We start from the raw sequence: 24,109 nt of genomic DNA, 5'->3' as shown, positions 1-24,109 counted from the left end.
TTTGTCTTCCTCTTTTCCTATTTGGATACCCCAAATCTCCTTCTCTTGTCTGATTGCTCTAGCTAGGACTTCCAACGCTATGTTGAACAGGAGGAATGAGAATGGGCATCCTTGTCTTGTTCAAGTTTTCAGGGGAAATGGTTTCAATTTCTGTCTGTTTAGCAGTATGCTGTGGATTTCTCCTAGATGGTGCTTACTATTTTGAGGAATGTTCTATCTATGCCTAGATAGTCAAGGGTTTTTATCAAGAAGGTGTACTAGATTTTATCAAAAGCTTTTTCCACATCTAATGATGTGAAAACAAAAACCACATATTCATATCTTTTTTAAAGGTCTCTCTCGCACAGGTTGAAGTGCAATGGTACAATCATAGCTCAGTGCAGCTTGGAACTCCTGGGCTTAGCAATTCTGCCTCCTTGGCTTCCTGAGTAGCCAAGAACCATGCCACTACATCTGGCTTTTTTTTTTTTTTTTTCTTGTAGAGATGAGAATCTCACTATGTTGCTCAGGCTGGTCTTGAACTGGTCTCAAGCAATCCTCCCACCTAGGCCTCCCAAAGCATTGGGATTACAGGTGTGAGCCACTGTGCCTGGCCAAAAATTACTTTTGACAGTCACATAAAAAAGAAATAGAAAAGTGATGACATGAAAAATAATATATTGGGTAGACACAGCTCACTAATATAACCTATGAATAATAAATATATTTAAAGTAAACAACAGAGACACCAGAGAGAAAAATAATTTCTAGTATAATAGAAGAAATTTATTCTGGTTTTTTAAAATCTGAGTTTAACAATTAAGAGTTTTCGCTAAAACAGACCAAGTTTTTATCATCACTTATTTAGTATTCATTGTAGCCACCATTTTTTAATATGCTGTTTTTCATGAGCTATGAATCAAAGGTTCCAGAATCTGACTCTTGTGTGAGGGAAGGGAAATTAGATTTTGAGTTTAGCTTTCTTGCATTCGTGCTGACATTAGTTAACCCATCCTAGAGCAGTTTTTTAATATTTTTATTTCCTAATTTGTATTCTGATTTTGTAAAGCACAGCAAAATTATAGGCTTAACGAGGGGATAGAATGGGAGAAAATATTTGCAAATCATATACTTGATAATCGACTTGGATATAAAATATATAAGGAGCTCTCATATCTCAACAATAAAAAGACAAAATTGAAAAATGGGCAAAAGACTTGAATAGGCATTTCTTCAAAGAATATATACAAATGGGTAATATAAAAGATATGAATGGGAGTGGTGGGTATACTTAAATCCCAGACCAAAAACTATTTGTACCCCTTAGCACTACTGAAATAAAGAAAAATAAAGATTTTAAACACTATTATCCAAAGGAAAATACATATCAAAGCTACAGTGAAATATCTCTTCCTACCCACTAGAATGATTACTTGCTATAAGCAAAAAGACAAATGATAAAGAGTATTGTGAGAAAGTGGAGAGTTAAAAACCTGATACATAGCTGGTGGGAATATAAAATGTTACGACTAATGTGGAAAACAGTTTGGCAGTTCCTCAAATGCTGGATATAGGATTACCCTATTTTCCAGCAATTTCACTGCTAGGAATTTACCTAAGAGAAATGAAGGCATATGTCCATCTAAAAACTTGTATATGAATGTTCATTGCAGCATTACTCATAATAGCCAAAGTATGGAAATAACGAGAATGTCAATTTTTTTTCTTTTTTTTTTGAGTTGGAGTCTCACTCTGTCGCCCAGACTGGAGTAGAGTGGCGGCTCCCGGCCACCGCAGCCTCGACCTGCTGGGCTCCGGCGATCCTTCCGCCTCAGCCTTCCAAGTAGCCGGAATTACAGGCATGCGCTACCACGCCTGGCTGATTTTTGATTTATTGAAGAGATGAGGTCTCAGCCAAGTTGCCCAGGCGGGTCTCGAACCCGCAGGCTCAGACAATCCACTCACCTCAGTCTCCCAGAGGTGCGGGTTTACAGGCTGAGTCACCGAGCCCGGCTCAGAATGCCAATTAATTGCCGAGTGGATAAATAACTATGGAGTAACCACACAGTGAAACATTATTCAGTCATTAAAAAAAAGTGAAGTACTAGTGTGTACTGCAATATAGATGAACTTTGAAATCTTTATGCTAAGGGCAAAGAGCTACTCATAAAAGACAACATAGTATCTATTTCCATTTATATGAATAGGCAAATCTATGGAGGTAGAAAGCAGAGCAGATTAGTGGTTGTCTAGAGCTCCAGTAGGAGGTTGAGTGGAAGATTGGGAGAATATCAAAATGAATCCTAATGTGTAAGTGGTTACTTTCTGGAATGATGGAATGCACTAAAATTGATTGTGGTGATGGTTGCACATCTTGGAGCAGCTATGAGTAGGTGACTATATGGAAAACATTGAATCATACACTTTAAATGGGAGAATTGTATGGATATATATGTTATATCTTTAAAAAAATTTTTTTATTTCTGAGTCAGTCTCACTTTGTCATCCAGCCTGAAGAGATGGCTCACTACAATTCTTCTGCCTCAGTCTCCCGAGTACAGGAGACTGTCTAATTTTTTTAGTTTTTGTAGAGATGAGGTCTTGTTATGTTGCCCAGGCTGGTCTCAAACTTCTGGACTCAAGTAGTTCTCCAGCCTTGTTCTCCAAAGTGCTGGGTTTACAGGCATGAGCCACCATGCCCAGGCTATATGAATTATATCTTAATAAAGCTGTTTTTAAGAACGGTACATAGTTTTTAATATATATTTCAATTAGTTTTCTAGTGTCTCCTATAGATGAGTTTTTTTTTTTAAAGGAGACTTTCATATGATACTGCACAAATCACGCCTAAAATTGTATATGCCCAGTCTAATAATTCTCTTTAAAAGTTTGGGTTTTTTTTACCCGTTCTAGAAAAAGCATACCTTTTAAGTTTTCTCATATCTCGATGATCTAAAATTACTAACATAAGGAAAATGAAACCCGATTTTACTGTGTGTACACAACCTTGAAGTTTCTGTGATTGCATTACTTCACAAATGCATTTGTTCTTACAACTCCAGTTCAAGATCTAAACAACTGTTCTAACCTCTCATTTTTCATTTAGTTCCAAATCTTTTTTTTTTGACCCTAAATTATTTTTCGTATTTTGTTTATAGTCGATACATTATTGTACATGTTTATGAGTATGGTGTGATGTTTCAATACGTGTATACGTTGTATAATGATCAAATTAGCTGGGCGAGGTAGCTCATGCCTGTAATCTCAGAACTTTGGGAGGCCGAGGCAAGAGGATTGCCTGAGCCCAGGGGTTCGAGACTAGCCTGGGCAACTTGGCAAGGCTTGTCTCCACAATAAATCAAAAAATTAACCTAGAGGCATGCCCTTGTAGTTCCAACTACTTGGAAGTGGAAGGATCGCCTAAGCCCAACAGGTGGAGGCCAGGGTGGCCGAGCGTGCCACTGCACTTCAGCCTGGATGACAGAGTGGGACTCCACCGGGTTCACGCTCCGACAAAAATCCGATTCCGAGGTCAGGCGACACGGCCAGCGTCCCAAGATGGTGGCGGCTGCTGGAAGGCCGTGGCGGCCTCCCGGCAGCTGAGGCGACGGGACGGGCCGGAGGCCGGAGGATGAGCCGCTGGCGCCTCTGCGCGCCCCGCAGCCGGGGCTAGTTCCAAATCTTAAGCAACCTTCAGAACATTTAAATTGTAATATTTTCATTCTATAGTTCTGAACTAAATAAATCCACATGGCAAGTATTCATTTTCCCACTTAGATTATATAAAGTAAATTCTTTTGCACTCCAAGGTAGCTACCTCCTGAGTTCCTGACCCATCAATAAGGGGGCCTGCCTCTTAAACCCCTGCAGATGGGTTGGGTATATGTGACACTGTCAACTCCTTGTGATTCATCCATCAGTCATTAGATATCATGGATTCTCTCTTGACAACTCTCCTAGTTCCCTACCATGGTTGATGCAATGTCTGAACTCCAGTCCAGTCTGGGCCCCTCCACTTAGTGGCTGTATGATGTTGGTACATCACTTAAACTCTCTGAGTCTCAGTGAACTAGAAAATAGAGTGTCATCTCTTCTCTTGCATCCTCATTGCATCATTATGAGGACCAATCTACATACCAGCAGTTTATGGGTTGCCATCTTGAAAAATTATATGAGCGTTTGCCAAAAGTTATTACATGTTACATCTAATCTTTTTACTTAGTAAATAGTTAATAATTTGGGGGCATTTTACAAAAATGACAGTCACATAGATTAATAGAGAAAACAGAACCAGGAAGGAGTCAGGGTAACAATTGTAGGCTCAGGGATAAAGAGATTTTGGAATAATTTAAAATAAAACTCATGAGTAGTAAGGGCACAGTTCTCAAAAAATGTGTACCTGTTATGTCATATAGAAAGGCGGAAAGAAATTCCAACTAGTCATGGACTAAACCTATATTTGCACTTATCAATACTACTTCTAATATTTATCACTTATAATGCGTATCACATGCCAATCTGTATTCTAAGTACTTTACACATGTCACATACATTTGCCCTCTATGAGGTCATTTCATAAAGATGGATAGAGAATAGTGAACTAAGAATTTGAATATATACATATATTATAATATTTGGAGGGAATCATACACACTTTAAAAGATTATTTATTTTTAAAATGTCCAATTTTTCAGAGAAAGTTTCATTTTAGACTATCATATACTACATGTACTACATTTTAGTAATTGATTACTACTTTGAATATGTAATGTGGGGGTACGTTACACACCTAGTATAGTCCATACATCCTTTTGTTTGTTTGTTTTACCATTGCTAATTCCAGACTATGTTTCTCTTCATAAAGAATAGTTGTTTTCATATACTGAAAAGAAGAAGCAGCATTGTTGGTTACCCCCACACCTTTTATAGTATTTATTTATGTTGAAATACAGCTTATCTATCAATTAAACTTGGTGTAGTGTTTGAGCTGCTAGCTTCAACTTAATTCCCTTATTTGTTCCCCTTTTATTCAAGCAAAGTGCCATTTAATTTATGGCTTCTTTTCTTTCCTTCTAGACTAAGCTTCTTAGAAAATAAATGAGCCTGTAAGTCCTCATTTAGCCCTTCTTATTCCTGTGGATTCTGGCTGAGGATTTGAATCTTGTCAGTCATTCCCCAGGCTACTGCTGTAGGTCACTGTGCTCGCCTCTTTGACTCTGTTCATTTTCCCTTTGCAGAAACCTGTAAAGGTGTTTTCACAGGAATTCTGATATTAGAGCAGCCAACTATTTTGAACTGGAATCAGTCTCTTTGAACACCAGGGAATTCATACTCACTTTGGCAATCTTGAGATCTCTTGGAGAATAACTGGGGACTGAGGAGGGATTCTGAAGTCTCGCATTGTTTGTCATCGGTCTGCTCCATTTGGAGAGTGTATTCAAGGTCCCACTGTCCATCAACTGGATGCATATTTTGAGCAACAGTGACAACATATAATTTTTCTCACTTGGCACAGTTTTTGACTTAGGTAAATATTAATACAGGGTTCGTTTAAATTCTTGTGGACAGACAGAAGATACACAGTGTTAGAATTCTTAGCTAACAAGGGATACTGCCAAATGATGAAATATTAATTCTATTACTTTGTATGCAGATATGTGAGAACTAGAAGCAATTACCCTGACTCTAATTGCTTCATAGATGAATACAATTATGATGTTACACTCATTCTGTCTGTATTCTCAGTATAAAATAACATCCACATAAGACAGTCAGAAATTTCATTTAAAAGTAAACCTTACCAATGTGAAATATATTAAGGCAATAAACCAAGAGATTAAACTTTCATAAACAGTAAGAGCTCATTGTTTTGTAAATGAGTGTATAATAATATCTTTGTAGCTCAAATGAAACCATAAAACTGACTGGGGGCCTCACTTTTTTCAGCAAACTTTTGATTTATCTTTTTAATCTGTTCTTAGCACTGGATGGCAATTAAACATTGGAAATGGGCTCTAGTCTTCTTGCCACAGTGTTCTTCTCCCATTCCACTTCTGTCATTTCTTTTATAATGACAAGCAATTTAGAGGAGCAAGAAACAATTAGAATGTAAGTAGTGCCTGCTGTTACAGGTGTTCTTGACTAATGAATAAAAATGACTGGGATTATAGAAAGGTGAGATTTAAGGAAAGATCTCTTTTGGGGGTTAGAGGACTTAAGGATCTTTGGACACAATTTGAAATTAAGTGCAGATTCCCAAGTCACAATTATATCAGGGGAATTTGATAAAAATGTGAGTTAGCTGCTCTAAGTACCGTATGTGTAGGTTGGCCAAATGAAATTGATCTTCTGACACAGTAGTCCTCCAACATTAGCGGGCACTAGAATCATCTGGAAAGTGTGTGATGAGCTCCACCCCCAGAGTTACTGATTCAGTAGAATTGGAATGAAGTCAAGAACTTACATTTCAACATCACTGCTCCAGGGGCCACACTTTGAGAACCTACTGGTCTAACAACACACAATGGCTTTTGCATTCTTTATGTCCACTTTCCCTTGAAAAACATTCAAAATGCTTGACAAGAACATTCTCTTGGTAGTCTTAAATAGTAGTAGACTCATTCGGGATAAATAGATACACAAAATGATCAAATGACTCACCTGAGGCCATATAGTTGAACCATACTGGAAACCAAAGATTATTTCCTTTCTAATTCAAATGCTGTGCTGTTTTCAGCAAGCTGAGTCCATCCAAGAGAAGTTTCTGGGACATTGATTGTTTCCCTAAAGGCAACAGTTGAAGGAATTACAACTTTGTTTTTAATTATGAGTCTGACTTAATGGAGAGCAGATGGGTGATTCAGACAACATGGTAGTTTTGAAATTGAATAGGCCACTTAGACAGACTTTACTCCTGAGTCACTCCAGTGTCTGTATAATACAATAAGGGTCAAATAGTTTCTGGGTTATAAAACCTTTGTTTTGGGATAGAGGGGTCATGAGGGGCACACAACCACCCATTGGGTACTTTGTCCCCTATTGGAGGGAGAGGGCTCAAGAGAACTCACCTGCACCCAATTTACTTATGTAGCAAATCCTCACATGTACCCCACAACTCTAAAATCAAATAAAATAGCATAACATAAAATAACATAAAAATAAATTAAAAATCTGCTCCAAATGTTGATAATTTATTCAGAAAAGTCTAGATTCCTTTGGGTTCATGACACTATACGTCTCCATCTGTAGGTTGAAAAAAATGTTTAAGTTAGAACTCTTTTTTTTTTTGTTTTTTGGGTTTTTGTTGTTGTTGTTTTGAGTTGGAGTCTCACTCTGTCGCCCAGACTGGAGTGCAGTGGCGTACTCCTGGTCACTGCAGCCTCTACCTGCTGGGCTCTGGAGATCGTTCCACCTCAGCCTTCCAAATAGCTGGAACTACAGGCGCATGCTACCACGCCCAGCTAATTTTTGATTTATTCTAGAGACCAGGTCTTGCCAAGTTACCGAGTGGGTCTTGAACACCGGGATCAAGCAATCCACTCGTCTCAGCCTCCCAAAGTGCTCGAAAGTCACACAAACTCTATGTCTTGTAAAGACCACTCTTGTGTTGTTCCACATTTATTTTGTCTTTGGAAAAAAGAAGACTTCAAGTGCTAACTTAAGGGACATACAAAAGAAGAGGAACAAAATATTATGTAAATTGCAAGAGTCAACCTAATCTTTAAGCTACATAGATAATAACTCCTCTGTGTGAAATGATTTCAGCAAGTCTTCCATCCCAAACAACACTCTTTCAAATAACCTGTTGGATAACTAAATTTCCTGTAATATGAGTTGAAGTATTTCATTCAATAGTTAAAGTTTTATAAATATTGATATTTATAAATATAAATACCAGCCACTTTGCCAGGCTTTGAAATTACATGTATTTCCTATGATGTGCATATATGTAAACAGAGAATTTATTTGGAGAACATATTCTGTACAGAAAGTATGAGAGAGGGTGAATTCACTTGACAAATCTTTATTGAGCACCTACTATGTGCTAACACATTTTGGGGCTTGAACTAAATCAGCACCAAACTAAACAAATGAAGATCACTGCCCTTATTTTAAGCTTCCTGTTTGGAGAATACTGTAGGGGCCAGAAGTAGAGGCAGGAAGGCCATTAAGAGATGACAGAGACTCCAGTGGGGGTGGGGAGGTAGCTGTGGAGTGAATGAAAGGTGGTTGAATTCTTTGCATATTTTGAAAGTATCACAACAACAGGATTTACTAGGCATAGCTCAGAGGCTGTGAGAGCAAAAGAATGGGAGACAAGAGAACGTAGAAATGTTTTCATTTTAAATAGAAAAATGAATTGTATTGGTTGACTTCAGGTCCTGCAACTCTCTGAAAAATCATCGCTCTTCTAACTACCTGGGAAATGTTTCTCTTCCCTCCTTCCCACTCCTTGTAACCAAATACATTGGATTTCCACCTGACTCAGATGATCCTTGCCCTGCAAAAAAAAAAAGGAAAAAGTATACAGTTCCCAGAATCAGTGACCATATATACCGGGCGTGCCACAAAACTGTATACAAATTTTAAGAGGTGTTATCTATGTATTACTGTTAGTTCACCATAATCAGAAGTGTCTGGACTTCTGATTCTGGCTGATGTAACCACTCTGAGCACCTCTTACAATTGCAGAAGTCAAACGTGACCTGGGTTCATCTTTTGTTAACGGTGTATATTGAGTATTACAATTTTAATGCAGTTTGTTCTTTCTTAAAATGTGCGTACATTTTTGTGGCACCCTCTGTATTTCCATTTCTCTTACTATGAATCAAGAGGAAGAAAAGTTTGCAAGATATGATTAGTGGGTTCATTTTCTTCATCTCAATTAAGACGTCCCTTAATTTTTAATTTTTAAGTTTGCAAAACAAAAGACTTATTTCAAAGCGTTTGATTTTAAGGTGCACGGTATGAAATGTGGTTGTCTTTGGATCTCACCAATTTGGGGGTACAACTAAAAATACAGTGATATTGATAACTCTAATTTACAAACAAGATATCCTTCCCTGCATAAATGATACCATCGAAGCTGCTTCCCTGACCTCCATCAAGGTTACTCTAGATGTTTCTGGCTGAATCTAGAACATTCACACATATGTGCCCACTATCGTTCACCATTCCTGCCCTCTATTACAAGCCCTGTGCAGGAGGCAACTTAAAATTGCCACTGCTGTCCAATCCCTCTGTGACAATGACACTTAACAAATGCCTAGGATTCTGCTTCCTATTGTTTACAGTGCTATACTCTCTTTCAGATAGCAACAACAGTTTTATTCCTTGGTCATTACTGCACTGGGAGCGGGGGCATACTCTGTGTGGGATTGATGTCATTAGTTTGTTTGTTGGGGTCAGTATCTCCCACTGTCTCCCAGGCTGCTGAAGTACAATGGTGAGATCATAGTTCACTGCAGCCTCAAAATCTTGGACTCAAGCAATCTTCCTGCCTCAGCCTCCTTAGTAGCTGGGACTACAGGCCTGCGCCACCTTGCCTGGCTAATTTTCTTATTTTTATTTTTTTGGAGGCAAGGTCTTACTTGGTGGGCCAGGTTAGGCTTAAACTCCTGGTGTCAAGCAAGACTCCCACCTCAGCCTCCCAAAGTAGTGGCATAATTTATAGGCATGAGTCACTGCACCCAGTATACTGTGTTTGTTTTCTTGGGCAGTGAGAATGCCCCTTTTTCTAACTTAGAAGTCCACTTTTGTACCTGGGCCCCAGAGAAATTTCAGACCTCATTAAGTCTCTAGGAAAATAAGAACTGCTCAACATTGACGTATTTCCCTTGGAAAATCTCTTCCATGGGAACAGACTCAGAATGGACATTCAACTGGCCTCTGAACTCCTTGTTTTTCTAAGACACCCTTCCACAAAACTTTGTTCTTAAAGTTCTCCCAACCTCTCCTTCCCTAAGCCTATCATCTGAAGCTGGTGGCCCACCAGTGTCTTAATCAGACACAACCAAACTCTGAATCCCTGTTTAAGCTCAGCTGACACTCACAGGACATATCTATTTTCCTCTTAAGAAAGAAAAAGAACTTTGTTGTGAAAACAGCTGTGGACTATTTGGCAAGCACTGGGAATTAATAGCTACAATGAATACATTTCACTACAGTCTCATCTGGCCACCTTTCCGTCCCTTTTCTAAATTAAATGAAGCACCCCATTTTGTGCTATAGGTTGTCTCAGATTTCAACACCAAATGGGATAATAGAGGTTCAAGCATGTGAGAACTTGCAACAGACTTGAAATAGTTTCAGTCCTGGCTTTAAGATTGTTCTTGTTTGAATGTGACTATTGTTTGGTTTTTGGGAGGCCCACTGACAATATGGCTGACTTTGAAATTCATGTGAAGGGAATGACATTTTCTTGTGGGAGAGCTAAACTAGTTGATAAATTGTTATTGTGCTATGTTTCAGGGTATGGCCTGAAATTAAACCACACAAAAAAGGGCATTAAAGAAATGAGATGGATGTGACTCACCTCTTGAAACCAAAGAAATTCAAAATTAATATCCAAAGTTCAAAGTCAAGTGTGCAATATTAAGCATTGTGGAATACTTTGCCCTTGGGGAAAACATTAGCTGATGTTTGGATCTGCAAAATACCACAGCAGGATGTATAACAAAAGCCAGGGTTTGCTCTAAGTTTTTATTTGTCTTATTTAGATATACATGTCTATTTTCTTACTTACAGACTTTTGATAAGAAGATAAAAATACCACTAAGAAGACAAAATAACCAATCTGTTTAATGCTTCATTGTCTTCACATATTCGAACTTGATTGTGTGATCATATTCGAACCATTTCAGAAGAAATGCCTCCTCTTTGCAAGAGCAGTGAAGATTTATGTATTTGACTTTGAAGTCAACAACGGGTAGCATTTAATGCCGAATCAAATGCAACATCAAATTACTTTGTATTCATTTAAATGAATTTGCAGATTTATGGCGGATGGGCACAGATTCAGGGAACTAGGGAAAGGACAGTCACCCCAGATGATTGTACAGAAGGAATATGAAGTAAATATCTGGAAATTAATTACTAACAAGGTTAAAGTCTGTTCTTGGAAAGAGTCAGGAGCAATTTATTCCACAATCAATTTGCAAGCACCTGGAGTGTAACAAACTGGCAGGTAACAGGGACTGCTCAAAACAAGCAGTGCCAAGTAAAACTAATTGCCCTCTTTGACAAAGTGATTGATCCCATAGACTTAGAAGATCCAACGGTTACAGCCCAGTTTGATCTTTGCACCATTATCAATGGTATTTCACAAGGAATAGTCATTGACACGCTTGCAAAATTGGCTTGGGTAGAATAATAATCAGGTAGATATTGAACTGGTTAAGAAAATATTCTTAAGCTTAGTCAATAAATAGTGCAAAGACAAGTTTGTGGTTATTTAGACATTTCCCACAAGTTTGCTTGTGGATCTGAATTTTTTTTCCTTAACAAATGGTTTCTTGAGAGAATGTAAAGCATGTTTGCAGGTATTTGAGGCAAAGTCAGCTTTGTTGGAGACTCTTTGCAGACATTCTGAAAAGAAGATTGAGACTCTGAAGTGATTTTAACACATTAAAAGTGTAACCTAAATTAACTGGGAAGGAATTGATGGGCAATTAATACTAAAAAGTATGTCTAAGGAAAAAGAAGCAATCCACTACTAATTCCATAAATGCAATATGCAAAAATAAAGCTGCCACTATGTACGTTAGCATCAACTGCTTATCCTGCCTTTTTGATGGCATCTCTTCTGCCCCAAAGCATAGTTCTTCTTGCAGGAGAAAGACATTAGGCACATCTGAGCTGACTTTGGCACCAATGTATATAAACAATGTCATTTGATTACTCAGAAAAGAAAAACATTTTATACATCCAGTGAAGAGCGTTACATTCAGACCTGAGTCATGCAAAGACCAAATACAGGGAGATCTATAATTGCACATAAGCCTACGTATGAGGGAGCAGAGGTCGATCAACTCAAAAGATAGTAAAGGATATACAATTTTATGGGAATATATTTAATCTCCATTAAAGTATCTTTTTAATGAGGAATAGCATACAACTAATATATATCCATCTATTTTTGTCACCAAATCCATTTTTTTGACCCTTCTCAATAAAGATACTTCATAAGACCTCATTGGACTGATTTGATGAGAAAAATACTGCTCATCTTTTATATGCCAAGATAGATTTTGTGGATAATAATGACCACGGTTGTTTGTTATTGGCAACTGTTTCATTCTTGAGTAACTTATTGTAGCTGATAATTATATAGTGTGTACTATGTGCCAGGTGGTCTCATAATTGCTTCATGTATTTCATGTAAGCTTCACAACACCCCATGAGGAAGGGACTATTATTTCCATTTTACAGTTGAGAAAACTTATGTCAAGAGTACTAGCATATGCCTATCTCTCAACTTTTTGTAAAACAAAGAATACTGTGTTTCTCAGTAATTGCCAATAAAGCATCATTCCACTTACTTTGTAATATATGTCCAGTTCTACTCAGAGGCTGTGTTTGGGGCATTCATTTCTCCTCTTCTACAGGACTGCTTGGGACAGTATTCTGCACTACTGTGAGATTACATTTACTCTGCACAAAGAAGGTAAAATATAGCTTGGTAGCTCCTACATTTCAATAAAAGATCATCATTTTAACTTCATAAGATTCATATTACTAAATAAATAAAAAAAGATTCTTGTAAAATTTTTGTAAAAGCAAACATCTTTAAAATGATTTAATTAACATTCTCTAATTTTATCTAACCTCTGTGGAGAATATAGTCTTAGATTTATTTCTAAAAAGAATTGGTTCTAATGTTTTTCAGTTGCATTGTTGAAATGAAAGAGCAAAATAACCCTGCTAAATATTTTATCTTAAAGATATAATTGTTTCATTTTAAAAGCCTTGTTTAATAAACAAACAATATAGTAAAGATAATTGTGACTGATTTTTAAATATCTTGGGGGAAATGGGTTTGCTGTGATGTTTAAAATAAAACATTACAAAACACAAAGTTTTCTCTTAATGAAGGAAAATTTAGGTTTTTAAAGAACGCTTTACAATTTAAACATGTATCACATATATAAACATAACTTTTCAACTTTATAAGAGAATATAACTTTTCAAGTGTAATACTCTTTTTAATAAGAAGACCAAAACTTTCATGCTGATTTGCAGAAAAAGTTTTACTCATTTAAGAAACAAAAATAGGCCACTGCCTTGCTAAGTGATGGTGTGGTTCATGTGCCCTTTGAACTACGACTGGGCCATGTTTCCTGGCTCTGGCCCCGTCCGCTGCCTCGGGGAGGTGAATCTCCTCTTTCTCTTTCTCCCTCTTATTTACTTTTTAAATAAACTATATTTTCCAATCTAAAAAAGAGAAACAAAGATAATTATAAATATAATGATACACATATGAATTATCAATATCATGTGCAGTAGTATGTAATTATTAATGTTCTTTAAATTGTAATGTTCTCCCTTTTATAATACTTTTGTAAGGGGTCTCTTACGGGTGACTAACACATTTTAAGAATATTCTTTTTAAAATTTTTAACTTTAAAGATGTGGGGTACAATTCAGAGTTAGGTATGCAAATGTTCATTACGCAGGTACCCTTGTAGATGAGGTGTGCCGCCCCCTCTCCTGGCAGTTTCCCATTGCCAATCCACCCCCATCCCAGCAGTTTCCCACTACTGTCAATCCTTTTCTTATAGTATTATGATAATTGTTCAAGGTCCTCTTATGAGTGAGCACATGTAATACTCAGTTCTTTGTTTCTGTGATAGATCACTCAGTGTTATAGACTCTAAATCCATCCAAGTTGCTGTGAAGTTCATAATTTTGTTCTTCTTTGTGGCTACATAATATTCCATCGTGTGTATGTACCACATTTTTTTATTCAGTCTTCCTTCAATTGGTAGCACGGTTGGTTCCATGTTTTTGCTATTGAAATGATGCTACAATAAACATACATGTGCAGGTGTCTTTTTCATAGAGTGATTTGAGTTCCTCCAGGAAGAGTATTCATAACATGAAACTGCTTTGGTTTTTCTTTTTCCACTTCTTATTAGGAGCTATCTGCAGGCTTGTATGTGGCAAAAGGTAATTTTAAATAACAAGAAGATAGTGAACAGAAGAAATACATGACACCTTTTGTTGAGGATTACTCATTGCTCTTTAAGAAACAGCTTTTATTCCTGGTCTTTCACCTCATATTTATTCAGTACTCATTCTAGATTTATGCCATTAACTAATATATGCTTTGGCATATTTCCAGAAAAATGTTAAGCAGATATCTACATAATATTTTTTGAAAGTGCATGTTTTATTTATTTTTTATCAATATTTTTTATTTTGATATTGTGGCGTACAGTTAAGGGTTAGGTATACAAATATGCTTCATTCAGGCCCCCTTGTTGATAACAGGTGTCTCCCTGTCTCCAGACAGATATTACTCTTTATTTTCTTTAGGCATCTATTTGAAATGGAAATCTCTAAATAATCTTTTGCAATTTATATTATAGGACTACATTTATATTATATGTGAAATTTATATTATAGGATCATATTACTGACATTTATACTAATTTTCCACATGGTCAGCCTTGATTTATCTTTTGTGTCCATTAGGCATAATTTAAGCAAAATTAGAATTATTGACCAATAGAGTGTCCCATGTACTATAATAGTGTTGTTCCCAACATTTTCTATTTCTAGTTTGGAACTGTAGGCTTTTGGGGGCCACTTAATTTGACATCTTTGGCATACTGAACCAGAACCTCACCTGAAAAGACACAAAAGCTACTTTGGCGAATGATCTGTCAAGTGACCCATGAACAAAAGCGAGATTGGGTTGCCCTTTTAAATAAACCTATTTGAATTTTATTATCTCCAGAGCACGTTGTGTCTCTAATCTTGTGAAAGGTTGGTATTCTATCCATCAGAGCAAGATTAGAGTGCCGGTTGATGTCTGCTCTTGATGATAACTGAATGCAGTGGTTGGAGCTGGAAGTGGGAGATTCATTAACATTAGCAGTTCAAAAAAAGGGGGGAGGCAATGGGCACAGAGGGAGTCACATTTACAACATAAGCTGCCTATTCCCAGGCCAAGGTATTTAAAACAAAACAAAACAAAACAAAAAACAAAAGATTGCTGTTTTGGCAAAGCTTTGCAGAAATTTTTAAATAAGTGTTCCCCAAAGCAGAGCTCTCTCAAGGCTATCTTTTGTAGAAATTATCATATTCCAATATGCAGATAGTTTCTTGAAAACTATGCTGATTTTTTATGGGTAGTTTTTATGACACATGCCAGAGGAAAAAAAGAATGATATTATTTCACTATATAACATAGGGCAGATAACTACAAATATAAAACATTTACTAGACTGAGAGATAAAAAGCCTGTGATATGAATATTTTTTACAAAATTACTCAACCAAATGTCCTTTTTGGGGGACTTTTATTTATGATTCATATAATTCAGAAATCAAAATATAAATAATTTGAATTATTTATAAAGTATGTCACTGAATCAAAACAAGAGTGTTCCTTATTTAGGATTTAATGTGATTTTAACATAACGAAAAACAACAAGTATACATCCAACACTAACATTTTATTTATTTATTTACTTACTTACTTTAAGTCAGTGTCTCACTCTATTACCCAGACTAAGTGCACACTATAGGCTCAAACTACTAGGCTCAAGTTATCCTCCTCAGTCTCTGGAGTAGGTGGTGCTACATTGTGCACCACCACACCCAGCTAATTTTAAATTTTTTTTTTTTTTTAGAAAAGAGGTCTCACTATGTTGCCAAGGCTGGTCTCAAACTCCTGGGCTCAAGTGATCCTCCTGCCTCAGTCTCCCAAAGTTCTAGGATTACAGGTGTGAACCACCATGACCAGCCTAACACTAACATTTTAAATCAGAGTTCACACTCGATAGTTGTTACTTTATCAGATGTTTAAAAATGATCTTCTTTTGTTTATTGCATAAATGATGATGTTATAAAAGTATAATACCCATCCAGCAATAAGAAATTAATGATTTTGATATTTTTCTTTGAAAAGAATACAATAAATGACTGGCGAAATAAATTTAATCAGTGTTAAGGAGATTGACATTAAGTTAATTCATCTGCATTTAGGTCTTACACAATAATACTTTGTCTCCTTATGTAGTTACACCAAGATATTGATTGTTTACTCATCAAAAATGTGTTAATTACCTTTGACTTAATACATCTGTGATGCCAAGTGAGCCTGATGTTCTCTTCCTGTTAATAGATTTTAGGATTAAAATGATTCCTAAGACACAACTTGGAGGCTGTGCCATCTCTAAGTCCTATCTAACAAGTTCAAGTGTATTGGTAAAGGACAGAGGAGGTTCAAAGTCGCCTTGACTCTTCTTAACTTTTGTTGTTGTCAAATTGTTTATGGAAACATTCTTAGAATCACAGTTAATCATTGTGTTCATCAAATCCCCACCAAAAGTTCTGCGGAAAAAATGAGTAATGACTTTAAATTCATAGTCATTTAAATCTACAATTTTTTTTCTTTAGTTTAGGCTGACATCTATATTAATGCACAATGAAATTATATGGGCTACTGATTACATCAATCTGGGACATTTCTTATCTGTCTTGCAATAAATAGAAAGTATCTATATTTTTAAAGTGTTCATTAGAGTACCAAAATTGCAGATGTTCTCATTGTCAATTATTAATAATTATCTAACCTTATTGAGGACCATTATTTTACAGCCAGCATGCTGTGCTTTGACTACTACTTATTTCTTTTTTTATTAAGTCCTTTTTACTAATCAGAATGAATTAACTATATTTAGAGTCTGGTGACCCAAATTTTATTCCCTGCCACTTTGTTGATATATACTTTGATTTTGAGTACTTTCTTGTTTATTTTGCTTTGTTTTTGTCTTAATACTCAGACTTCCCAATACTTTGATTCTATATTTTTAAACCTTTTAAGTTAAAATAATATTTGGGTTTTTTCCAGCTATGAAAGTAATCTATAGTCATTACTTAAATTTTCTGTGCCTCTATTTCCCCAAATGTAAATTTTGGAAAGTTAAGCAATATACAGAGGAAAAACATAAATAAAATATATCTTTCAACTCATTGTAAACTATTATTGTATATGTTCTTTTGACTTTTCTCAATATGCATATTTATAAATTCTTTACAAAACTGGGATTGTATTGGGTATATACTTTTGTATCTGTAATTTCTATCTTAGTATCTGATAGTAGCATGTCTTATTAAAGGTGGGTTTCCTGTGAATCTAATAAAGCTTAGGTTTTGTGACCTTCCCATTTATAAGCCCTTTCCAAGGCTTTGTACCTAATTTTGGGCCTGTAGTTTCGTATTGTATTTGTTAAAGGGAGGTCCTGTGAGTTGCAGAGTCTGTGTCTGCCACTGCAGACACTGAACCTAAAGGAAGATTGCGTGGGTTTGTAATCTCAACTCCATCCAGTTAAGTATTTTGGAAGTAGCTTAAATTTTCTATACCTCTGTTTCCTCAAATATAAAATGTAGTTGATAATAATAACTACCTCCTAGGGTTGTTAACAAGATTAGTTTGTACGACAATCTCTTACAACAGTAGCTGGCTCATAGTTTGTGCTTAGTAAATGGTAACTTTTAAATATTCTTTAAAAATAAGTATAATTATAACATAATATTCCCCAGTGTGAATATACCCTTCTTGTGGGATTTTTAATTTTTTTCCCCTATTTTGGCTAATATAAATGGGATAGGTATCTTTGTACACAATTTTTTTCTTATGTATGCAATTGAACTATTTTCTTTTATTAGATATGTTCTTTTCTACTGAAGTATACTTCATATCACTATTTCTTTTTTTTAAAAAATTCTGTTGTAACAAATATTAAAGAAGTTAAATCTCTTCTTTTAAGAATATAGGTAGTTTTAAAACAACTCAAAACTTAAAGTAGCAAATAGTCAAATATACAAAATATGACTGACAATTTATTTTATAAACCTCTTGTATCATTCTATTTACATTTGCTTTAATCTAGACATCTCTTGAACAAAGTAAATTTTTTATTTTGGGACATTTCATGTTTTTAGTGTTGCCAGTTTTTGATGGACCAGAAAACATATAGCTTAAACATTTAATTTTAAATATATAATTTATATACAACTTAAAGACATAATATTTTCATTAAAATTTTTATGTGTAATTGTGCTTCCATAACTCAACATCTCCCAATATATATAGTTTCTATTGTCTGTGCTATATGTCTAAATGCCACCCTACAGACTAAGCTAGGCATTCGTTTTTTGCTTGGAGATTAATTTCCTGGGGGATGATTAGCCCTGTTCTTTCCTCTTCCCTTGCTGCACCCTCCCTTCCCTCACCATTGGACAAGCCTGTTGTCCTGTAATGAACGAAGGCAGAGGGTAACTTGGGGAAGAGTGTTATGTACTAGCAAAGGGGAAAGAGAAGGAGTAGAAAGAAGAGATGAGAAACACTAGCAGTGATACCTTTGATCAAGGCAACTCTCTCTTCCCAAGACCAGGACATTGGTTGTCTCTTGGGAAGAAAGAGAGAAGGCAAAGGAAGGGAAGGGAAGAAGAGAATCGGGACTTTCGTGATGTACAATATGGTCCTCCCTCCATCTTCATTCCTCCTTCCTCTGCTCATGGAACCACCATCATGCGTTAACTAAAATGACAGGGTTAGAGGGTAAAGAGTTGCAGTGATTCTCGCCCTTGGCTATACATTGAACTCACCTGGGAAGCTCGACAATACAATGATTCCTGGATCTTACCCCCAGAGACGATGTCTTCATTGATCTGCAATACAGCCTAGGGATCAAGAACTTTAAAAAAGATTTTAATGGGTAGCCCATAATGAAAACCATTGATTTATATGTAGAAAGGAAGAAGAAGTAAATTTCATCTAGCTGTTTCTCTTTACATTTAGAACTTACACAATCTTTTGTTCCAGTAGCCCAGGTCCTTATCACTGACTTTTACCTACAGACTAGCCTTGTCCTCGCATCCTATGAGTCACCCTTGATGGTTTGGTGTTGAAGGGTTTTTTTTTTTTTCACTCCCTGACTCAACAAGTATGGGTCAAGAAGGAATAGGAACTGGGGAAAGAACAGGGTTTGTGAACAGAGTAATATATATGTAATATACATTTACCACCATCCCGATGTGGAAATCTAATTGCCTATTTCAGTTATGAAAACAAAGCAGGAAACGATTTAAAATTGCCTTTAGTGCAGTTCTATACTTTGGTGCATAAAGGGTTAAAAAGGCATCCCACACTGTGGTTAATGTCATCTCTGAAAGAAAAATAGAAGCAGGGTTGTGGGCAAGACCCAAAAGCCGTTGTCTGTCAGCCAAAGCTAAGAAACTGTGCAATGATAAAAATGAGCTGTGAAAGCAACTCACCTCTTAATTTTATATTCAGTGCTTAGGGTGAGGTAGAAATACAGTCTTCAGGCTCAAAACGGTTGTTTGCTTTTAACAGCAACCATCAGCAGATTTCATACTTAATTCATGATTATGGGAATTAATGGTTTATCTATACCATCTTGAGAACATAAATGGTCTAATCAGTCTTTCTTACTTTAAGAAATATCTTTGGGAGAAATAACCTACCAAGAAATAAAACATTTATCAAGCGAATGTGTAAAAGATCACTAAGTATAGAAAAAGTTTAACCTTGTGAAATGTGAATTCAAGTTAATGTTTCTACTAACTGCTTTATTGCTTCAAATCTCCCTAAATCAACCAATTACATACTGCTGTTTTTTCAGGAAACATTCCTTTTTGTAGTAGAATTTCACACCTGGTTCTAAAAAATCTGTTGGCATTTAGTCTCTTCAGATGACTTTACTGGTATTAAATTGAAGGACTTTGGTGCAAGGTATTGATTATTTTTAATGAACAGTCATGGTTGTAAACTGATGACTTTTCATTAAAAATTGCTTCATGGAAAAGTCTATTAGATTAGATACATTGGAAAAATATAAAATGGTGATGTACAATTGACCTGGCTAATGCATTAAAAATGCATTATTAGATTCTTGATGTACTTGATTTAGGGATTAGTGTTTCCCCCAGAACTCTTATGTTGTTACTTATTTACATCTAATTTAATGTTCATTTAACTCTTAATGTTTAAGAGCTTCCAACACACATTGAGAGTGATATAACACAAATATCATTAGAATTAATATGGTAAGAAATTTTTGAGTTACGTATTATATTTTTAACAGCTGATATATTTATGATTGCCTAAAAATAATTCTCCTTGTTTTGTGATGAGTAGTGTATTTTGTGGCAGAGGCTTTGATAGTTTTCATACAATGTTAAAATGTAGTTTTCTATTTTTATTAATTGTCATAAGGGGAAAGTTAAAACAAAAAAGGAAAGTGTAATAAAAATAGGTTTTCTTAACCTAGTATCAAAGTGGGTATTATTTTTTTCTTCTCCTTTTTCATTTCTGTACTGCCTATTTTAAATGCCAGTGTTACTATGGGATTTTCTCTTTATGCATGTCTCCCAGGACTCATTAGACTACAACCTTAGAAAAATTTAGGAGTGTCTCACTTTCAAATCACTGCAGTAACTTGAATCCTGTAAATCATTTACATGATTTAAGAATTTACTTTTAGATTTTAGTCACCATGCAGGGGAATATAAAGAGATGAATGGACTACAGCATTGTCAGAGCACATTTTCACATACAAGATAAAAATGATTGAAGAAAAAGAACTTTTATTCTACTACTTATGAGAGTTAACACAGTAATAGCTAAACTGTCTTCCTGACTACAGGAATTTAAAAGTGTAATATGTCTTGTTGAATTAATTTATCTTAAAATGTCTCACTTAAGATTTGACCCTTTATGCCAAGGACCACCAAAATTTGTCTATAAAGTAATGAATATTAAATATTTTTGTTAGCTGGGCTTAGTGGCTCATGTCTGCAATCCCAGAGCTTTGGGAAGCCAAGGCAGGAGGATTATTTGAGCCCAGAAATTGGAGATCAGCCTGGGCAACACAGCAAGATCCTAGTTATGCAAAAAATGAAAAAATTAGCCAAGCATGATGGTGTATGCCTGTAGTTTCAGCAACTCGGGAAGATGGCTTGAACCCAGGAGTTCAAGATATATATCTGGGAGGACCAAAAAAACCAAAATTATTTTTTGGAGGGCAAGCCCTCTGTAGTACAGGCTTTCCCCTTTAGGTAAGTTTTCTAGGAACCCATCAGCATCGGTGTACAGCTAGCATTGTTGTGAAAGGCTGTGTTCAGCTTCAGCGAATTTTGGGCGGGGGGGGGGGAGATTCTTTCAATGTGCTTGCCATTTCATGATGGGTGATTTACACAAACAACCTGCCCACACCACCCTGCGTTTTCAGCAGTTTATGACCAAAAATGACATGACCCCAGTACCCCACCCTTCCTATTTGCCCAATCTCACTCAAAGTGACTTCTTTTTGTTTCCCGGATGAAAAAAATCCTCAAAGAGAAATGTTTTGCCAATATGGAAGAGGTGACACAAAAAATGGCAGAGGCCCTAAAAGATATCAAAATGGATGAGTTCAAAAACCGTCTCGATAGGTATCTTGCATCAAACTGAGAGTACTTTGAAGGTAACTGAAGTTTAAACATGTAAGAATAAATACACAATTTTTTATAAATTCCAAGTCTTTTGGGTCCCACCCCCCCCCTTGTATGTAGAGACCTTTTGTGCAACATAAAGTTTCTGTGGCATCGTTTTCTTTGTTATTGGTTTTCTTCTACAGGACACACATTAGCTACAGGACATACATTAATAAGTTGCTTTAAACTCTCTTTGTTTTTGAGTCGGAGTCTCACTCTGTCGCCCAGACTGGAGTGCAGTGGCCCCTCCCGGCCACCGCAGCCTCGATGCTGGGCTCCAGTGATCCTTCCGCTTCAGCCTTCCAAGTAGCCGGAATTACAGGCATGTGCTACCATGCCCGGCTGATTTTTTGATTTATTGTAGAGATGAAGTCTTGCTGCCCAGGCGGGCCTCGAACCCGCGGGCTCAGGCAATCCACTCACCTTCAGCCTCCCAAAGGCGCGGGATTACAGGTTGAGCCACCAAGCCCGGCTGCTTTAAACTCTTATAGTGTTTTCTAAAGTATGTTCCCTGAAACACCTGTTTTCAAGCTATGAAATAACATTACAAAGATGAGGGTTCTGTGGAGGGACACAGGCCTGGGAAAAGCTCGAATTGCAAAGATAAGCAGATTCTCTACTAGGGACTTTTGGTACTACAGGCATCGTCTAGTGCCTTCCACAGGGTTCTGTGGTGCACGTTTAGGGCTCACACTCTCTTCCTGACTAGGTCAAGTGTACCTGGGGAAACACTGACCTGGAACATCAGGATTTTTAAGTGCCTATAATCTTTGTAATGATAATCATTTGTCACCCTATCTCATAACATCCTTTATCAGAAGTTCATTCTGGAAATGGAAGCACATATCCTATTTGGACAATCACGTGTCACAGTAGATGTACTATGTGATAACTTTTCTGTCCTTCTTCTGTGCCTATTTGTCTTGCTATTGACATTGCTGAACAGAATTAGGGCCCCATTCCTATGAAATGGAATTATGAAATAATACAGATATTCATTGTTTTAAGGATGCTTATATTTCTTTAAAGAATAACTCACAGGACATTTTAGCAAAAGGTTATAACATTTCAAACTGAATTCCTTACTTTAGGATGATATAACCAAAGTATGAAAATTTGGTTTGTATATAACTTGTAGGTATAGGTGAATGTATTCTATAGTTGTATATATAGTTGTTGATATATGCATATTATTATAAAATGATACAGACAATATGTTATATATATAGATAGATCATAAAATGAGGCACAATTTTGTTCAGATTTTTTTTTTTTAAGTTCAGTCTCATTCCGTCGCCCAAGCTGGAGTATAGTGGCATGCTCACAGCCACCCCATGTCAACTCACTGGGCTCTGGCAATCCTTCCGCCTCAGCCTTCCAAATAGCCAGAACTACAGGTGCATGCTACCATGCTCGGCTAATTTTTTTTATTTATTGTAGAGACAAGGTCTCACCAAGTTGCCTGGACTGGTCTCAAACCCATGAGCTCAGGCAATTCACTTGCCTCGGCCTCTCAGAGTGCTGGGATTACAGGCTGAGCCACCGAGCCCAGCCCGGTCAAATATTTTTACCATCCTTCTGTATTCCCATCACTGTTCTAGAAACTCAGGTTCGTGGTTGATTTTCTCCTAGTAGAAGTCACCCCTTATGCTCTCCTGCCTCAGTTATTGACATCAACTAATTAGTATTAGTGGAGGAAATAATCACACATGAAAATTATTTTTATAAATAATTTATATGTGACTTAATGCATTTTGCAATTTATGCTTAAATATGACTTAAATCCAAAACTCCGCTGTCCTAGGAGTTTATAATACTTCCATTAATTATTCATATTCTAGTCTGAAAACTTTGACTTAGGATAAACTACAAAGCCCATCTATTCTCTGGTTCTTTTTAGATCTCATTCTTATTCATAATAGTTTTGGAGCCCAGAGTTGCATTCTGGTTCTTGTGGTCTAGGACAACTTGTTTAACATTTTGAGCGTCAGTTTCCTCATCTGCAAACTAGAATGTTGATAGCTGTTGTGCATGCAAGTATATCAAGACTGTGATACAGTGACTACTGCCCATTAGAAATCAGTCAACTTCTTGGGTGCTATCTCCTGTTTTGCTTGAAATTAGCATCATTCATTATTTCAAATCCACCTTTGTCTTAACTTACAGTTTAATATCTTTATTTTTCTCCTAAAACATAGCAGAAACAAACGGAAATAACTAATATATTCTATTGCTGTATTGTTTGCATTTTAAATAAATATGTGTGTGTGGAGGAGAGAGACATTTACTTAAGAATCAAAAATTTAGTTTCACTAATCTCTCAAACAGGAAATATGTGGGTTACTACTATTAGATCACTTTAGGCTACCATTTGTTCCTAGGAAGAATTGGGTGAGTAAATA

Source organism: Carlito syrichta, unplaced genomic scaffold (assembly GCF_000164805.1).
Source record: "Carlito syrichta isolate Samal-C Ts95f unplaced genomic scaffold, Tarsius_syrichta-2.0.1 Scaffold53096, whole genome shotgun sequence".
NCBI lineage: Eukaryota > Metazoa > Chordata > Mammalia > Primates > Tarsiidae > Carlito > Carlito syrichta.
Note: the sequence above shows the minus strand (reverse complement) of the source record.